This window comes from Ornithorhynchus anatinus, chromosome 5, assembly GCF_004115215.2.
Source record: "Ornithorhynchus anatinus isolate Pmale09 chromosome 5, mOrnAna1.pri.v4, whole genome shotgun sequence".
NCBI classification, from domain to species: Eukaryota; Metazoa; Chordata; class Mammalia; order Monotremata; family Ornithorhynchidae; genus Ornithorhynchus; species Ornithorhynchus anatinus.
The window spans coordinates 22,690,724-22,709,798 of NC_041732.1; the positions used below are offsets into that span (position 1 = coordinate 22,690,724).

At 46.9% G+C, this 19,075-nt stretch overlaps 1 protein-coding gene across 8 annotated transcripts in view; it reads right to left on the minus strand.

Moving 5' to 3' along the window:
- AKAP13 (A-kinase anchoring protein 13) overlaps nucleotides 1-19,075 on the minus strand; it is a 394,860-nt gene that overhangs the window by 327,455 nt on the left and 48,330 nt on the right. The gene's annotated exons all lie outside the window — the stretch shown is intronic.

Consider the following 19,075-nt stretch of genomic DNA (forward strand, 5'->3'; position numbering starts at 1 on the left):
TCCCACCATTCGATCCCATCAATCACTCGATCAAGCAATAGTACCTACTGAGCGCTTACTGTGGGCAAAGCACTGTACTAGTGGTTTAGGAGGATGAGTACAGCAGATACAGCCCTGCCCTCAAGGAGCAGATAAATTTACTTGGGGAAGCAGACATGAAGTAGATAACGGGGAGTATAAAGCCAGGTACCTAAATGCTGTGGGCACGGGGTGGTGATGAACCCTGGATTATGAACTGAATGGAGAAGCAGCGTGGCTCAGTGGAAAGAGCACGGGCTTTGGAGTCAGGGCTCATGAGTTCGAATCCCAGCTCTGCCACTTGTCGGCTGTGTGACTGTGGGCAAGTCACTTCACTTCTCTGTGCCTCAGTTCCCTCATCTGTAAAATGGGGATTAAGACTGTGAGCCCCACGTGGGACAACCTGATTCCCCTATGTCTACCCCAGCGCTTAGAACAGTGCTCGGCACATAGTAAGCGCTTAACAAATACCAACATTATTATGAACTAGCCACACCTTGACCTTCTGCTGTAGCTGTGACAGAAGGATGCCCAGATGTGCAGGTGGATGGTGGAAATCGGGGGCAGGGAGAGGCTAATAGGGTGGGGCTCCCCTACTGCCTGCACTCTCTCTAAATAATCAATTGCATTTATTGAGCACTTCGTGCACAGCACCGTACTAAGCGTTTGGGAGAGTAATGATAATAATTATGGCATTTTTTAAGTGCTTACTATGTGCCATGTACTGAACTAAGGCTGAGGTGGATCCAACCAAATTGAATTGGATACACCAATTCATTAGGCTCACAGTCTTAATCCCCATTTCACAGAAGAGGTAACTGAGGGCCAGAGATGTGAAGTGACTTGCCCAAGGCCACGCAGCAGACAAGTGGCAGTCGGGATTAGAAGCCATGATCTTCTGACTTCCAAACCTGTGCTCTATCCACTATGTCATGGTAGATATATTCCCTAGTCGTTTAGACCATTTGTGGGGCATCTCCATTAGATTGTGCGTAATAATGATCATAATGACGGTACCTGTTAAGCGCTTACTAGGTGCCGAGCACTGTTCTAAGCGCTGGGGTAGATACAGGGTAATCAGGTTGTCCCACGTGAGGCTCATTTTACAGATGAGGGAACTGAGGCACAGAGAAGTTATGTGCCTTGCCCAAAGTCACCCAGCAGACAAGTAGCAGAGATGAGATTAGAACCCATGACCTCTGACTCCCAAGCCCGTGCTATTTCCACTAAGCCACGCTGCTTCTCAACTCCCCCTGGGCAGGCAATGTGTCTTCTGCTTCTGTTGCATCAATTGATGGTACGTGCTGAGGTTTTACTATATCCAGAGCACTGTACTAAGGGCTTGGGACGGTACAATACAGTAGAGGGGGAGCGCATGATCCCTACCCTCAAAGAGCTTACAGTTTAATAGGGGAGACAGACATTAAAATATACTGCAGGTACAGGAAGCCACAGAATATTAAAATAGACATAGAAATGCTGTGGGGGTGAGGGTAGGGTAAATATCAGAGTGCTTAGGGACACAGACTTAAGTGCTTAGGCAACTCGGGGTGAGGGGGAATAGGGTGGGAAGGTGAGAGGTTAGTCAGGGAAGGCTTCCTAGAGGAGATGCAATTTTAGTACAGCTTGAAGGTGGGGACAGTGGTGATCAGGTCAGTTCAGCACACTTGCACTAGGCATTCATTCAATAGTATTTATTGAGCGCTTACTATGTGCAGAGCACTATACTAAGCCCTTGGAATGTACAAGTCGGCAACAGATAGAGTCAGTCCCCGCCCTTTGACGGGCTTACAGTCTAATCGGGGGAGACGGACAGACAAGAACCATGGCAATAAATAGAATCAAGGGGATGTACATCTCATTAACAAAATAAATAGGGTAACGAAAATATATACAGTTGAGCGGTTGAGTACAGTGCTGAGGGGACGGGGAGAGGGGGAGGAGCAGAGGGAAAGGGGGGAAAGGAGGGTTTAGCTGCGGAGAGGTGTAGGGGGGGCGGGTAGAGGGAACAGAGGAAAAAGGGAAGCTCAGTCTGAGAAGGCCTCTTGGAGGAGGTGAGCTTTAAGTAGGGTTTTGAAGAGGGGAAGAGACTACAGTGACCGTGAGTACGACTCTGCGGGTACTGCTACTCAGGGCTTCAGCCCCTGGTAGGGCCAGGGAAAGGGAGGCCGAGATGGCTGTGGATGGATGGGCTTCAAGGAAGGGAATGTGGCCAGTGTCTCCCCCTCACGTGTCCAGGGCTGTCAGTCTCAACTCTTTGGGAGGAGAGAGAGGGTGTCGTCTCCAGTTGTGAGACAGGGCTGTAGCAGGTGGGAAGCGGTAAGTTGGGGCAACTCTGAGCCTTCGTCTCCTCACGGCCATGAAAAAGCACATCTGAACCAATCAGAACATTTGCGGGCAGCGGACAAACCCTCTGAAGCCATCTTGGAGGTGGCAGACAAATTCTCTACTGTGTCAATATACACCGTATATTGAAATGTTTAGAGGAGTTTCACAGTTTCCACACTAAAGGACCGATTCCGTGCCTGAATGTTCTCAGTGCAGCCCTAGGTAGATCGGATAAGATCGAATTAAATAAAATAGAAAAAATACAGTACCGTCCTGCGACTCGTTCTAGGTCACCCATCTGGATTCACTAGAAGAGGTAATTTTGTCTTGGAAAGGTATTTTTGGAAGTAAGAGGGTGAGAGAGAAGGGGAGAGAGGGTGGTTTCAGATTTTTTTCGGGAGGCAGACATTGTGGTGACCAGAGGCAGCCCCCTGGAGAAGGTGAACGTTTACCTAGGAGAAGACTGGTGGCAGGTGCCAAGAGCACTGTGAAAAGGAAGAAACGGAAAGAGGGGTGGAGTCGGAGAGGAGGAGGGAGGAATGACGAAGGCTTAAAAGTAAAAGATGAAGAAACAGGAATGTCTCTGCATCAAAGAGGCCATGTTCCTAAGGTGCAGAAGATAGCAATCTTTCAATCCTCTAGGGATCTGTTTCAATTGGCAAAATGAAGGTGTGTCTCAAACAACACCCCATTTCAGTAAGGGTGCATGTTCTAAAACACGGTCAAGGGCCAATTCCATCCCCAGGAGGAGTAACAGACTAGCGGCTAGGCAAAATGGGAGAAATCTTCACTGGGCAAACCCAAATTTCTATCCCTCTTGGTTCGGATGAGCCAGCTGTCTGGGACAGACAGTCGGGACTGGGGTTGCCTCACTTGTTATTGCAAGCAGCGTGACCTAATGGATAGAGCACGGGCCTGGGAGTCAGAAGGACCTGGGTTCTAGTCCCGGTTCCGCTGCTTGTCAGCTGTGCGACCCTGGGCAAGTCACTTCACTTTGCTGTGCCTCAGTTACCTCATCTGTAAAATGGGGATTAAGACTGGGAGCCCTATATGGGACGAGGATTGTTTCCAATCTGATTTGCTTGTATCCACCCCAGTGCTTAAAACAGTTTCCGGCACATAGTAAGCGCTCAACAAATACCACAATTATTATTATTATTATTCCTGCCACGAATGGCCTCCAAAACAAATGGTGTAAAAGCAGTCAAACAGTCATCACGGCTCATTCGGTGGGAAGAAGGGCCACCCATGAGGAAAAGTCACCTTGGACTGATTGGCTGAGAACATAGAATCAAAAAATCCTGTGTAAAACAAGAAAACGGCTGAGGACCTGCACTATGCAGATTTTAAAGTCACTCTCCTGAACCAGCCGGGTGGGTTGCAAAACTACTCCTTTCGGTGCACTTTCGTCCAGAGATCTACATACGTCACTCTTTATTTATCTTTATTTAGCATCTTTATTTATTCCCACCGTCCAGATCACTAAACAGAAAGCAGGACGACTTGAGAAAAAAGGCACACACATGCTCACATGTTTGACTGTTTAGTTTACCAGAAAAAAGAAATAGCACCTGTCTGCCTTAACTCCAGGACAGAGGAAAGAGTTTCACAAGGGTGAACAGACTGTAGGTGGTTAAGCCTGAGGACGCAAGCAAGACTGATTAATAATTGACCTAAAATTGCCTCTTCCAGCTTTCTCTCCCGTGTGTATGGATATGTCACCAGCAGCAACAGAAGGCCGCATTCACTGATCGCTGAACAAGTGGGAAAGCACAATCAGTCAATCAATCAATAGTATTGACCTATCACCTACTGCATCCAAAACCTGGCACGAAGGCTTTGGGAGACGATCCCTTACGGAGCTCAGTCTAGCAGGGGAGACAAACATAAAATAAATTACAGGTTGGAGGAAGCAAGATGAGTACAAAGTTACGTGCATGGGTGTGAATATCCCAGTGAGAGAAAAGAGCTGAAGTAGCAACTGTGGGGAAATACAGGGTACAATGATGAGTGATGAATCAGACTAAACTTTCCACCCCTTTGGTCCAGCCCCTTCACCTCTGGACTCTAGAGAGATAGCTGTCCAGCTGTCCATGAGAAGGGAGGAAGAGCAGCGTGATTATTAGAGGAAACTGATGATCTTTTTATGTCTGTCTTCCCCATAAGAGTTGTAGGCAGGGGGCATGTCACTTTGTCACTCGGCATCTCCCAAGCTCCTGATACACTGCACCACACAGAGTTGATACTCAATAGATGTTATGCCTACTGGGTTAGTTTGTGTGGTTAATTGGCTTTGTTTTCTCATTTTATTATTAGCATTATAGTATCTGTTAAGTATTTACTAGGTGTCAAGCACTGTAGTAATTTCTGGGGTAGAGACAACATAATCAGGTCAGACACAGTCCCTGTCCCACTTTGGGGGTCAGAGTCTAAGTCAAAGAGGGAACAGGTACTGAATCCCTACTTTACAGATGAGGAAACCGAGGCACCCAGCAGGTAACTGGCAGAGTCAGGATTAGAATTCAGATCCCCTGACTCCCAGGCCCAGCCTCTGTCCACTAGGCCACACTCCTCCTCCCTGTCACGGAGCATGAGCCTGGGAGTCAGAAGGACCTCAGTTCTAATCCTGGATCTGCTGCATGACCTTGGGCAAGTCACTTCACTTCTCTGTGCTTCAGTTACCTCATTTGTAAAATGAGGATTAAGACTGTGAGCCCCATGTGAGACAGGGACTGTGTCCAACCTGATAGCTTGGTAAGTACTGAACAAGTACCATAATTATTATTATTATTATTATTGTCCTTCTTTTGTTCCATTTCAATTGCTGACTTTCTCTGCTTTTACATTAGGCTAGTCCCCTGTGGCCAGTAAGTGCTCAATAAATACCACTGGTTGACTGCTGATTATGAACGCCCTGCAATGCAGGGATTGTGTCTAGGCTTCAAGGTTCTCCATCACCTTGCCCCTTACCTCTCCTCCCTTCTCTCTTTCCACCGCCCACCCAGCACGCTCCGCTCCTCCGCCGCCCACCTCCTCGCCGTCCCTCGGTCTCGCCTAGCCCGTCGTCGACCCCTGGGCCACGTCCTCCCGCGGTCCCGGAACGCCCTCCCTCCTCACCTCTGCCAAACTGATTCTCTTCCCCTCTTCAAATCCCTACTTAAAGCTCACCTCCTCCAAGAGGCCTTCCCAGACTGAGCTCCTCTTCTCCCTCTACTCCCTCTGCCACCCCCCCTTTACCTCTCCGCAGCTAAACCCTCTTCTCCCCACTTTCCCTCTGCTCCTCCCCCTCTCCCGTCCCATCCCCGCAGCACTATACTCGTCCGCTCAGCTGTATATATCTTCATCACCCTATTTATTTTGGTTAATGAGATGTACATCACCCTGATTCTGTTTATTTGCTATTGTTTTAATGAGATGTTCTTCCCCTTGACTCTATTTATTGCCATTGTTCTTGTCTGTCCGTCTCCCCCGATTAGACTGTAAGCCCGTCAAAGGGCAGGGACTGTCTCTATCTGTTGCCGACTTGCACATTCCAAGGGCTTAGTACAGTGCTCTGCACATAGTAAGCGCTCAATAAATACTATTGAATGAATGAATCAGTGTCCATGTGTTCTCCCCAGTGCTTAGTACAAGGCTCACTTCTTCACAGCTGGCCATGGCTTCATGGAAAACGGATCGGAGGAGGCCACTGCCCCGAGCTCCGGCTGCCTCTCCCCGGACTGAAGCCACAAACGGGTTGTTGGGCAGTTTTGTGGAAGGAGGGGCAGCTGACACTAAACCCACATCCTTTCCTCTAGTCGGTGCACAGATGAGACCTTTCCGGGGAGCGATCTTAGAGTCCTCAACAGATGCTCGGCTGATTGTCCAAGCCAAAGGGAAACTCAATCCGGGAGATGGTGGAGACGTTGAAAAGCTAAAATTCACTCGTTCATTCATTTACTCATATTTACTGGGCGCTTACTATGTGCACAGCACTGTACTAAGCACTTAGGAGAGTACAGTCTAGCAACAGACACACACACACAAAATATCTCCCGGGACTCCCAGCAGCCCTGTCGGTCTTAGTGGAAAGAGAACTGGCTTGGGAGTCAGAGGTCATGGGTTCTCATCCCGGCTCTGCCACATATCAGCTGTGTGACTTTGGGCAAGTCACTCAACTTCTCTGTGTCTCAGTTACCTCATCTGTAAACTGGAGATTAAGACTGTGAGCCCCACGTGGGACCACCTGTTGACCTTGTATCTACCGCAGCACTTAGAACAGGGCTTGGCACATAGTAAGCGCTTAACAAATATCGTCATTATTGTTATAATTATTATTATTATTACGATCCCATATCCTTGCCTAAAAGTGAGCCCCAATCTGTCAGCCCAGCAGGCAAAGACAGCCATTAAATGGGTGAGGGAAATAAGCGGGGAATAATACACCGAGTCCAGAGAAGAGCCCTTCACCCTCATCACCATGAGAGCTATTTATCGAGTGCTTACTATGAACATATATACATATCAGCAATTTACTTATTTATATTAAAGTCTCCCTTCCCCTCTAGACTGTAAACTCGTTATGCATAGGGCATGTGTCTGTTTATTGTTATACAGTACTCTCCTGAGCGCTTAGTATAGTGCTCTGTGCACAATAAGTGCTCAATAAATAAGGTTGACACTGACTGTACTGGGCGCTTGGGGGAACACAACACTGTTCATAGACATGTTCCTCACCCACAGCGAGCTTACAGACTAAAGGAGAGACAGAAGTCGGGGTGAGGGGCAGGGTTCAGGAACTAATAATAATGTTGGTATTTGTTAAGCGCTTACTATGTGCAGAGCACTGTTCTAAGCGCTGGGGGAGAGACAGGGTAATCAGGTTGTCCCACGTGAGGCTCACAGTCTTAATCCCCATTTTACAGATGAGGGAACTGAGGCCCAGAGAAGTTAAGTGACTTGCCCACAGTCACACAGCTGAGGAGCGGTGGAGCCGGTATTTGAACCCATGACCTATGACTCCCAAGCCCGGGCTCTTTCCACTGAGCCCCGCTGCTTCTCTAACTACTAACTACTAACCAAAAGGAAAGACCTTCGGGCTTCTCAATGCCATCGGGCAAAGCTTGTGAGTCTGAGGAGAGGAACACACGTCCAGGCTATTTTTCAACCACCCTTCGCAGTGTTTCGTTCAGGACTATGGTTTCCTGCTCAAGCTGCTACCGCGGCTATGGTCTTCGAAAGCCTCCATAAAAGGTGGGGAGGCCCGGGAGCAGAAACTCCATAGGTGAGGTGTTGGGAAGCCAGCTGCATCCTGTCATCCACGGCCGAGGGAACCCAGCGAGGTTGCCAGGATGTCCTTTCAATGCAGAAGTCCCCATGGCACCAAAAGGCAACATTAACTTTAGACAAAGAGCCTCTGCAGCATCTCGGCAGTGCAAATTGACTTTACAATGGAGAGGAAACAGGAATCCGCCCCCGGGGTGGTGAAATCAGGTATTTCAGCTGCACAGGACACCATGATTTAAACGTAAATACTTGCGGACGCCTTTGAAACGATACCACCGACCGGGCTAAATAGAGGCAAGATTTTCTGGTGTCTATTCCAGTGTTTAGTTCAGGACTCGGTGCATAGTAAAGTGCATAACAATTGAACAGTCGCATTTATTGAGCGCTTATTGTGTGCAAGGCACTGCACTAGTGCTTGGGAGAGCACAATATAAACAATATAATAGACATACTCCCTGCCCACAACGAGCTTACAGTCTAGAGGAGGAGACAGACATTAATATAAATAAATAAATCACAGATATGTACATGACTGCTGTGGGGCTGGCAGGGGCAATGAAAAAAGGAAGCAAATCCAGGGATACAGAAGGGAGTGGAAGAAAAAGAAAGGAGGGCTTAAAAAGAGAAGGCCTCTTGGAGGAGATATGCCTTCAGTAAGAATATGAAAAGAGGGTGTTACAAACCAGAAGCAGGATGTGGGCAGTAGACATGATATACCACAATTATTATCATCATTATTATTAAGGCTGTCATCTAATTTGAATTTTTGGACCAGGCTGCTCTCCATCCCCTTACCCTCCTCCAAGAGGCCTTCCCTAACTAAGCCCTCCTTTCCCCTTCTCCCACTCCTTCTGCATCACCTTGACTTGCTCCCTTTACTCATCCCTTCCCAGCCCCACACCACTTATGTACATATCTGTAATTTACTGATTTTAATGCCTGTCTCCCGCTCTAGACTGTGGGATCGCTGTGGGCAGGAAATGTGTCTGTTTATTGTTATACTGTACTCTCCCAAGTGCTTAGTACAGTGCTCTGCACTGGGTAAGAGCTCAATAAATACGGCATTGAATGGTGATAATAATTGTGTTTTTTGTTAAGCGCTTACTATGTGTCAAGCACTATGCTAAACGTTGGGGTCGATACAAGATAATCAGGTCCCTCCTGGGGCTCAAAGTCTACGAAAAGTAGACTGTTACTTTACTTGTTATATTCTTACTGTACGTCAAGCGCTATTGTTAAGTGCTGGGGTAGACACAAGTTAATCAGATAAGGCACAGTTTCTGTCCCACATGGCTTTCCCAATCTAAGGTGGAAAGACAACAGGCTTTGAAACCCCATTTTTCAGATGAAAGAACTGAAACAGAGACGTTAAGTGACTTGCCTAAGTTGCAAGCAACTAGCAGAGCCAGGATTAGAACCCAGACCCTCTGACTACCAGGCCCGGGGTCTTTCTACTAGGCCACACTGCTCCCCAGGCCCAATATACTGCTCCCCAGTATCTAGTCTGGTTCAGTCACTCCTCTCTTTCAGGAAGTAGCTAGGGCTAAAAACTACAAGCCAAGGCCCACAAACCCTCACTGCTTGCAAGTCAAAGCCAGCCGAATGATTAATATTTCTGAAAACTGTTTTGAAAACGCACTGTCCCTGTCCTCACCCTTCCCCCTTTCTAAACTGGTTCAACTGTTGTTCCCTATCCAGAGAAATCTCTGGAAGCAGATCAGACCAGCAACCACTGTGAACATCAAGCCAGGCATGAACCCCCGTGCCCACCCCCCGAACCCCAGCCAGAGAAGGAAAGCAGCAAAAGCCCGCCGGAGCTCCTCCTCCCTCTGTCCCTTTGTGTGCATCCTCACTTTCCTCCAGCTCACTTGCTCAGTTGGAAATAGACCCACTGTTAATGTCCAAACAGACAGAGTAAAAGGATTATCTAGTGGCTCCATTTATACCACCTGATCTCATCCTCTTGTTATAAGCCTCTTCCTGGCGACTGAAATCTATTTGTGTAACACAAAGACCGGCACTGGTTTTTTTTCTCTCTAATGCATATACGGACTCGTTCGGGAGAGTATGGAAACAATCATTTGCAAGGCCCTAGGAACTAAATGTTTTTTGCATTATTACTGCTTTGTAGAATGCCTCCTCCCTCGGGCTTTCTTGTTCCTTCTCTGAAGGCTGCTTCTCTTTGTGCTCTACAATTATATAATGCCTACCTCCGACACCTAGGCTCTCCGCGTTATTCGACTCGAGCCTTGTAATTTTTGAAAAATCATCCACTCAAACTAACCCAGCCCTTCTCGAGGAATCAGGCTTACATAGGAAAGCAATTTCTGTTGTCTACACCCACTACCTCCACTGGCTCTCCTCCGACGCTCTCCTTGACTCTCTCCAATCTGGCTTCGGCCCTCTTCACTCCACTGAAATTGCCCTCTCCAAGACAGTTGGAAACTGTCCTCTCTAACTGACCTCCTTTCTCGCCAAATCCAATGGTCTCTACTTCATCCTAATCCTCTTCGACCTCTCAGCTACCTTTGATACCCCCTTTCCCTGGAAACATTATCTAATCTTGGCTTCAATGACCCTGTCCTCTCCTGGGTCTCCCATCTTTCTGGCTGCTCATCCTCAGCCTCTTTTGCAGGCTTCTCCTCTGCCTCCCACCCCATAAAAGTGGGAGACCCTCAAGGTTCAGTTCTGGGTCACCTGGGTCCATCTACACCCTCTCCCTTGGAGAACTCATTTGCTCCTAGAACTTCAACTACCATCTCTATGCAGATGATTCCCAAATCTACCTCTCCAGCCCTGGACCTCTTCCCTTCTCTCCAGTTTCGCATTTCCCCCTGCCTTCCGTGCATCTCCAATTGGATTTCTGCCGACACCTCAAGCTTAACATGTTAAAACAGAACTCATCTTCCCTCCTCAACCCAATATCTTCCCATCTTTCCCAACACCGTAGACAACGCCACTATCCTCCCTGTCTCACAAGCCCGTAACCTCGGCATTATCCTTGACATCTCTCATTTAACTCTGCTGCCTGGATCGTTTTACTAAAAAAATGTTAAGTTTGCATCTCTCCACTCAAGAAACTCCAGTGGGTGCTCACCCACCTCCGCATCAAATAGGAACTCGTAATCATTGACTTTAAAGCACCTCCCCAACTCCTACCTTACCTTGCTGATTTCTTACTACAAACCAGACTGCAAGCTTCGTTCCTTCAACACCAACTTAGTCACTGTACCTCAATCTCGTCTATCTCACCACCAACCCGTTACCCACATCCTTTGGCCTGAAATTCCTTTGCCCTTCATATGCGCCAGACCACCACTCTCCCAACCTTCAAAGCACTATTAAAATCATATCTCCTCCAAGTGGAATTCCCCGACTAAGCCCTTCTTTCCCCGACTCCCTCTCCCTTCTGTATTGCCTATGCAATTGGATCTGTACCCTTTAAGCACTTGATATTCAACTCACTCTCAATCCCACAGCACTTACATACCTAGTCATAGTTTATTCAGATGTTTGCCTCCCTTTCTATACTGCAAGGTCCTGCTGTGCAGGGAAGTCTACCAACTCTGTTTTGTTGTACTCACCCAAGCTTTCAGTACAGTGCTCTGCCCACGGTAAGCACTGAATAATTTCCACTGATTTTTGACTGAAACCTGCATCCGTCTTTATTCACCTTGCATGAATTTGTACTTTTTTTTAAAAAAAAAGATATTTTGCCAGAGACCAAACTAAGCACTAGATACAAGCTAATCAGGTAGGACATAGACCCCGTCCTACTTGGGGATCACAGTCTTATTTCCCATTTTATGGATGAACTAACTGGGGCCCACAGAAGTTAAGTGACTTTCCCAAGGTCGTACATCAGACAAGCGAAAGAGCCAGAATTAAAACCCAGGTCCTCTGTCTGACTCCCAGGCCCGTGCTCTATCCATTAAGTCACGCTGCTACCCAGTGTCTTCCGAGCCAGTAGACACGAGGCTATTTCTAAGGAGGTCCCGGAGAATACAAAGACGAGGAAGAGACGGAAGTTCCATCCATTCTCCCCATCAAGAGCATCTATTTAGAATCTGTTCTGGGGTGCTGGGTCTGGCCTCTCAGTTGTGTGCCCTTTTTTATCCAAAGCAGCGATTCCAGGTTTCTGCGGACCATCCTATACAATTTTAGAAAGTAAAAAGTATCTATCCCAGCTTGGGGAATCCTCCTTCTTAATTGATCAGCTCATCTTGCACTAAGCTCAAGTAGCCCTAGTTCAAATTAAACAGAGCATGTTTGGTTCAGTCAGTCAGCATTCCCAAGACTTAGAGTGTACACATCCATCACTCAATGGTATTTATTGATCCTACAGTGGTGGTTGACTTGAACCCCACATATCCTCCCACTTTCAAACTCACAGAAAAGGAAGAGAAAGGTGAGCGACCCTGAAGTGGTAGTTTTCAACCAAAAATAATAGGCTCCCCGCCCACCCCCAGCTCTAAGAGTTTCCAACTAAGGGAGTCAATCTCTGGCAAACATTCAGAGATCACAGATGACTGCTAGGACACAGAAGAAAATGTACATAGTATGTATATAAGCAAAAGGCAAGTTTATGTTGTGGTGTGATGGAAAGCAGAGAGAAAATGGCAGTTGCTGGGTTTGTACAGAGTGGATCGATGGTGAGTCAGGAAAAGTTTCAGGGAAGAGGGAGGGGTTATAGGTGATGTCTATAATGGCACAGGCTGCCATTACAGAGAGGAGTGAGAAAGGGATTCAGTCTAAATCCTCTTTCTTTTTTCATGGAATTTGTTATGCGTTTACTATGTTTCATGTACTGTACTAAGTGCTAGGTTAGATGCAAGCTAATCAGGTTGGAAACACTCCAAATCCCAAGTGAGGCTCACAGTCTTCATCCCTATTTTACAGATGAGGTAACTCTGGACCAGAAAAGTTAAGTGACCTGTCCCAGATCACACGGCAGACAAGTAGCAGAGCCAGAATTAGAACCCAGGTCATCCGTCTGACTCTTGAAAGAAATCCGGCTAAATCCAAATATGTTAGATGGCATATGTGGCTCACATGAATTCTTTCTGATCCATGGAGTTGATGTAGCAATGGGCTTATGGAAAAACACAGACTGATGCTCCAATGAAGTTTACTTCCACTGGTAAAGCAAAGACAGAGTGAAACGTGTTCCTACGGGCACCCAGATGAAGACGTTCCCAAGGCTTGGAGGCAGCTGGGTGTAGCCTCACCTTCTAAGCCCATGGAAGCCAATGGTCACCAGCTGAAAGCCTACTTTCCCCAAGAGCAATTTTGGCTGCTGATTTAAAGATGCCAATCACTCCAGTCAGAAGCACCTTCGATCTGAAGACTTTGGCACCGAGCGTACCCGAAAAATGACTGGTTTTGCAACTAGGATCACGTAAACTGACGGCAAACACAAAGAGATCTGTGGCCAGGGTAGGTGGACCAGAGGGTGAATGTGTCTTTCGGGACCTGAATTCAATTCCACAAAGTCCGAGCTGCTGCAGGAGGCTTAGATTAGACTAGGGCCCAATTTCAATTCAGGGCATGCCAACAACAATGGGAGATTTTCACATCTGTGGGGCCCAATCTTGGCATTTCATTTCTGGTTATGAAAGAAAGCCAGAGTGTTACAGAGAGAGAGAGTGTGTGTGTGTAAAGGAGAGAGAAGGGCAGAGGTGCAGACAGACAGTGTACTCCCTGCTCCCCAGGTGGCACACACTGTCTAAACCATATAGGAAAATCCCACAACCAGCAGTAGCTTCAGCTCGGAAGCATCAGGGAAGAAACTCCCTTCTTTCATGAGTAGCCAAACTGCTATCAACTATCAAAGCACATAGCAATCCCAAATAACAATATAATAATTCCAAATGGTAATAATAATGATAATAGCGGTGTTTGTTGAGCGCTATGTGCCACGCACAAACCCACGACCTACTGATTCCCAGGCCCATGCTCTATTCACTAGGCCATGCTGCTTTTCTATCTGTTAAATGCTTGCTGTGAACCAAACACTGTATTAAGCACCGGGGAAGATACAAGATAAATCAGGTCGGACACAGTCCCTGTCCCAGATGTGGCTAACACCTTAATGGGGAGGACAGGCATTGAATCCCTGTTTTACACAAGAGGAAACTGAGGCCTAGAGAAGTGAATTGCCCGAGGTCACACATCAGGCAAGCGGCAGATTTGGAATTAGAAGCCAGGTCCTCTGATGCCCAGCCCAGGACTCTTATCTACATACAGATGCAGCATGGCTTACTGGATGGAGCATGGGCCAGGGAGTGAGAAGGTCATGGGTTCCAATCTCTGCGCTGCCACTCATCTGCTGCGTAACCTCGGGCAAGTCGCTTCACTTCTCTGTGCCTCAGTTCCCTCATCTGTAAAATGGGGATTAAAACTGGTAGCCCCATGTGGGATAGGGCCTGTGTCCAACATGATTTGCTTGTATCCACCCAAGCACTTAGTACAGTGCCTGGCACATAGTAAGGGTTTAACAAGTACCACAGTTAATTTTATTATTGTTGTTGTTGCTGTTACAATAATTATCATTAGGCCACACTGCTTCCTGCAGTTTCCATCATGGTGACATTCCAAAAAACCTTTTTAATAAGTCACAGTATGCTGATGTTGGCCCATGCCTTCCCTAAGCAAGTCTTCAGATCAACCCTTTTGAAAGCCTTGGAATGAAAAGGAGTGATTTTCCCTTCCTTGTTGCCAAGTCAACTTTTTTTTTGACCTTCAGAAAATATCTGGTAGGCTGAATGGGCTCTTAAGTACCACTTTTTATTTATGGTATTTGTTAAGCGCTTACCCTGTGCCAAACACTGTACTAAGCGCTGGGGTAGGTACAGTCTAATCATATCGGACGCAGTCCTTGGCCCACATGTGGTGCGCAGTCTCAATCCTCACTTTACAGATGAGAGAGCTGAAGCACAGAGAAGTTAAGTGTCATACCCAAGGTCACACAGCAGACCAGTGGTTGAATGGGGATTAGAATTCAGGTCCTCTGGCTCCCAGGCCCATGTTCCTGTAGACCACGCTGGTCATCTTGAAAGGCAAGGGAATTACTTGGAAGAAAAGCCAGAGCATGTGGCAGGAAGGGGAGATGTCTATTTGCGAGTTGCACACTGACCGACAGAGCTTAGTCTTTTGACCAAAAATGGGTGATGATGGAGAGCACCGAAGAGAGCTGGAGTAGGGGCTGGGTCAATCGGACAGTCAGTCGTATTTACTGAGCACTTACTGAGTGCCGGGCACCATACTAAGTGCTTGGGAGAGTACAGTAGAAGAATAAAACAGACACATTCCCTGCCCACAATGAGCTTAAAGTCCAGAGGGAGCCCCAGGTTGGGTAGGACAGTTTGAGGGCACTTGCAAGTTTCTTAGATCCCTACACCACATCCCCCAGTCATCCAACAGGAAGAGCGGATTCTACCAAAGTGAAGACCCACCCGCCACGGAAGACCCAGGCTGAAGAGGACAGGATTAACAGGGTCAGGCAGGAAGAGAGGACACGGAGAACCGAGAAATGCTGTTCACAAAACCCAAAACCCCACAAAACCAGGATAACCGGGTCCACCCACCTGACACCTGAAGGGGGAAGGTTCAACAAGCCGAAAGATGCCCTTCTTGACCCAGCCACTAGCAAGCATGGAATTCCTAGCCATGGGAATTTGAGAAGGCTAAAAATATCAGTAATTTCTGCCCTAATTCATAAAGCAAACTAGCGGCAGAGCAGGGATTAAAACACAGTCTTCCTACACCTATAGTGGGTTACAAGAGGGAAAGGGAGGGTTGTAGAAGTTAAAGATGATATAATGTTAGGAGGCTAGGAGTCATCTCACAGGGAAAAAAAGTCATTATGGCATCCCGTTTCCATTGAGACAAAATCGATTCAGCCCCTTGTCTCCCACTCTGGACTGTGAGCTTGTTGTGGGCAGGGACTGGATCTGTTATACTGTTCTCTCTCAAGTGCTAATACAGTGCTCTTCACACAGTAAGCGCTCAATAAATATGACTGACCAACTACACGGACCATTGGTCTAATCTAGTTAGGGCAGCATGGACAAATAGTGGGGGCAAAGATAATGTACGACAGGCTATTGATGATTGATTTAGAGATATATACACATCATTAATAAAATAAATAGAATAATAAATATGTACATATATACACAAGTGCTGCGGGGCAGGGAGGGGCGTAGAGCAGAGGGAGGGAGTTGGGGTGATCGGGAAGGGAGGAGGTGCAGAGGAAAAGGGGGCTTAGTTCATGTCCCAAGTGGGCCTCACAGTCTTAATCCCCATTTTACAGATGAAGTAACTGAGGCCCAAGAAGTTATGTGACTTGCCCGAGGTCACATAAGCAGACAAGTGGCAGACCGAGGATTAGAATCCAGGTCCTTTTGACTCCAAAGCCCAGCTCTTCTTCAAAGGCCACACTGTGTCCTATGAATAGAAGGACACAGCTAACTGTGCTTTTCGGTTTGATGATAACCAGAGGGCAAAAAAGCAGTGAAATTGGGTCTGAGAATGTCTGATAGGTTCTGAATCAATTCCCAACTCCCTCCCTCCCTCCCTTCCACATCCTTGACCTCTCTGTGCTTGGAAGTCCACAAAAGGAGAATAAAATTAAACCAAAATAAAAATCAAGATATTAATAAAAAAAATACTAGCCTCTCCAGGCCCCTAGCACATTACGATTAATCCAGACAGCTGTTGCTAGGATGCAGCCGTGCCCAAGGATTTGGCTGAAAAGTATTGCGTGTGTTCTCTTTTCAAAGGACCAGTTGTTCAGTGGATAACACGTCCAGGACAAGTGGAAAATTTTTCCATTCGCCAACTATTTACTGATTTGAGTAATCAGAAGCAGAAAACTGATATGCATGAGATCTCTGTGAAATTCAATTTTAAAACTTCCTCGCTTTAGGACAGAATCACTTACTTTCCCCTTGTTTATCCCAACACGATATAATCATTTACTTTTCTTTTGTTTATTCTAAAGAGAAAGTCAAACTATGCGCAGCTTGTCAAACAGATTGTCGGCCCTCTGGGTTGGGACTGACACGGCTTCCTCCGTGATACGAGCACCAATTACACTAGACAGCCCCAGAGAGAGTCATATCACACTGATAGTGCTTTTCTAACTGCAGGAATTCATGTCTGAGATGTTATTTGAAATTAATTTGCCCAGATTTCTTCGCCTCCGCCTGTGGAACTTCATAGCTAAGGAGCTCAGCCTCGTCACCAAAAAGCTGTCGCAGGGCGGCCCAGTGGGAAGCGAGGTGGCCTAGGGAGACGCTGCGGGGAGCCTAGTGAGATGTGGAATGGCCTAGTGAGATTCGAGGCAGCCACGTGTGAGAAGCTGCACATCCTTGTGAGACGTAGGGCAGCCTAATGAAAAGCAGGGTGGAATAATGAGAAGCAGGGTGGCCTAGTGGAAAGTGCACGGGCCTGGCAGTCAAAGGATCTGCGTTCTAATCTCAGTTCCACCACTTGCCTGGTGTGACCTGGGTAAGTCATTTAATTTCTCTGGATCTATTTCCTCATCTATAAAATGGGAATTACATACCTATTCTCCCTCTCAGACCATGAATCCCATGTCCAACCTGTGTCCAGCGTGGCCCAGTGGATAGAGCATGGGCCTGGGAATCAGAAGGTTCTAGTACCGGCTCTGCCACTTGTCTGCTACGTGACCTTGGGGAAGTCACCTAACTTCTCTATGCCTCCCTTACTTCACCTATAAAATGGGGATTACGACTGTGAGCTCCAAGCGGTACATTGGCTGTGTCCAACCTGATTACTTTGTATCTACACCAGCGCTCAGTACAGTGCTTGGCACATAAGCACTTAACAGGGACCATAAAAAAACCCAAATTATCTTGTATCTATTGTATCGACCTTGGCACTTAGTTCTGTACCTGGCATATTATAAATACTTAAATATTTTTTTAAAAGCAGGTGAACTCCGTTCAATCTGCCTGCACTGTACTACCCAGGTGCTTAGTACAGTGCTTGTGGCACACGGTAAGCGTATAAACGCCACAGTCATTACTACTACTAAAAAACGCACGGGTATTTTCAACAGAGAAGGCAGCTTGCGGCAAACAGCACCTCTTTCTCTGGTAATTCTGGTGAACAACGAGTGCAAACAAAAACTCTGCAAGGAGGTGGTCCTTGAGAAGTCAAATCGTTCAAGGGACTCAACGTGAGGCAGGGGTACTGGGAGAGGTCAGATGGAAGCCTTTAGTCAGTGAGTCAATAGTATTTACTGAGCGCTTATTATGTGCAAAACACTGTACTAAGTGCTTGGGGGTGTACAACACAACAGTATAAGAGACACACAACGAGCTTTCAGCAACAGTCACTGTTGATGTACCCCTAGGTCTCATGACTTGCTCCTAGTACAAATAATTAGGCAACATGTGAAACAGAATCCAAGGAGAATGTCAGGTCTATTAACACCAGAGCACAGGCCTGGGAGAAAGAGGATCTGGGTTCTAATCCTGACTCTGCCACCTGCCTGCTGTGTGACCTTAGTCATTTCACATCTCTTGGCCTCAGTTTCCTCATCTGCAAAATGGACATTCAATACCTATTCACCCTCCTACTTAAACTGTAAGCTCCATATGGGACTGGAAAGATGTCTGTCCTGGTTATCTGTAGCTGCCCCAGCACTTAGTACAGTGCTTGACACATAGCAAGCGCCATAAACATCGTCATTAGTATGGTTACTAAAGAATACCCAGTCTTACCCAATACCTGCCAACTGCCCCAATGTTTTTCTAACATTATGTTAAGGACTCTCACCACACTTCCCTCAGGGAGAGTTGGGGGAGGGATCATTATCTAAAAAAGAGGAGGAGGAAACTGGAACTCATCCCACAGTGAGTTAGAGGGGCACCTATCTCCATCCACTGAGAAGCAGTGTAGTCTAATGAGAAGAGCACAGGCCTAGGAGTCAGAAGACCTGGGTTCAAATTCCGCCTCTGCCACATGTCTACTGTGCGGCCTTGGATGAGTCATTTAACTTCTCGGTGCCTCAGTTCCCTCATCTGCAAAATGGGGGCTCGACACCTGTTCTTCCTCCTACTTAGGCTACGAGTCCCATGTGGGACCAGATTATCTTGTACCTACCCTACTGCTTAGTAAAGTGTTTGGCACATAGCAAGTCCTTAACAAATACCACAATTATTATTATTATGATTATCAATGGTAGCTGTTGAGTGCTTATTGTGTGCAACGGAGGAAGTACACATGATCCCTGCCCTCGAGGAGCTTACAATTTAGTGGGGGAGAAAGATATACGAATACATTTCAAGAAGGGAGAGGCAATAAAGTATGAGGATATATACGTAAGTGCTGTAGGGGTGTGGTGAGTACTTAAATATTTAGGGAGGAGTACAGGCTCAAGTGCATGGGTGACACAGTAAGGAGAGAAAATAGGTTGGGGAGATGGCAGATT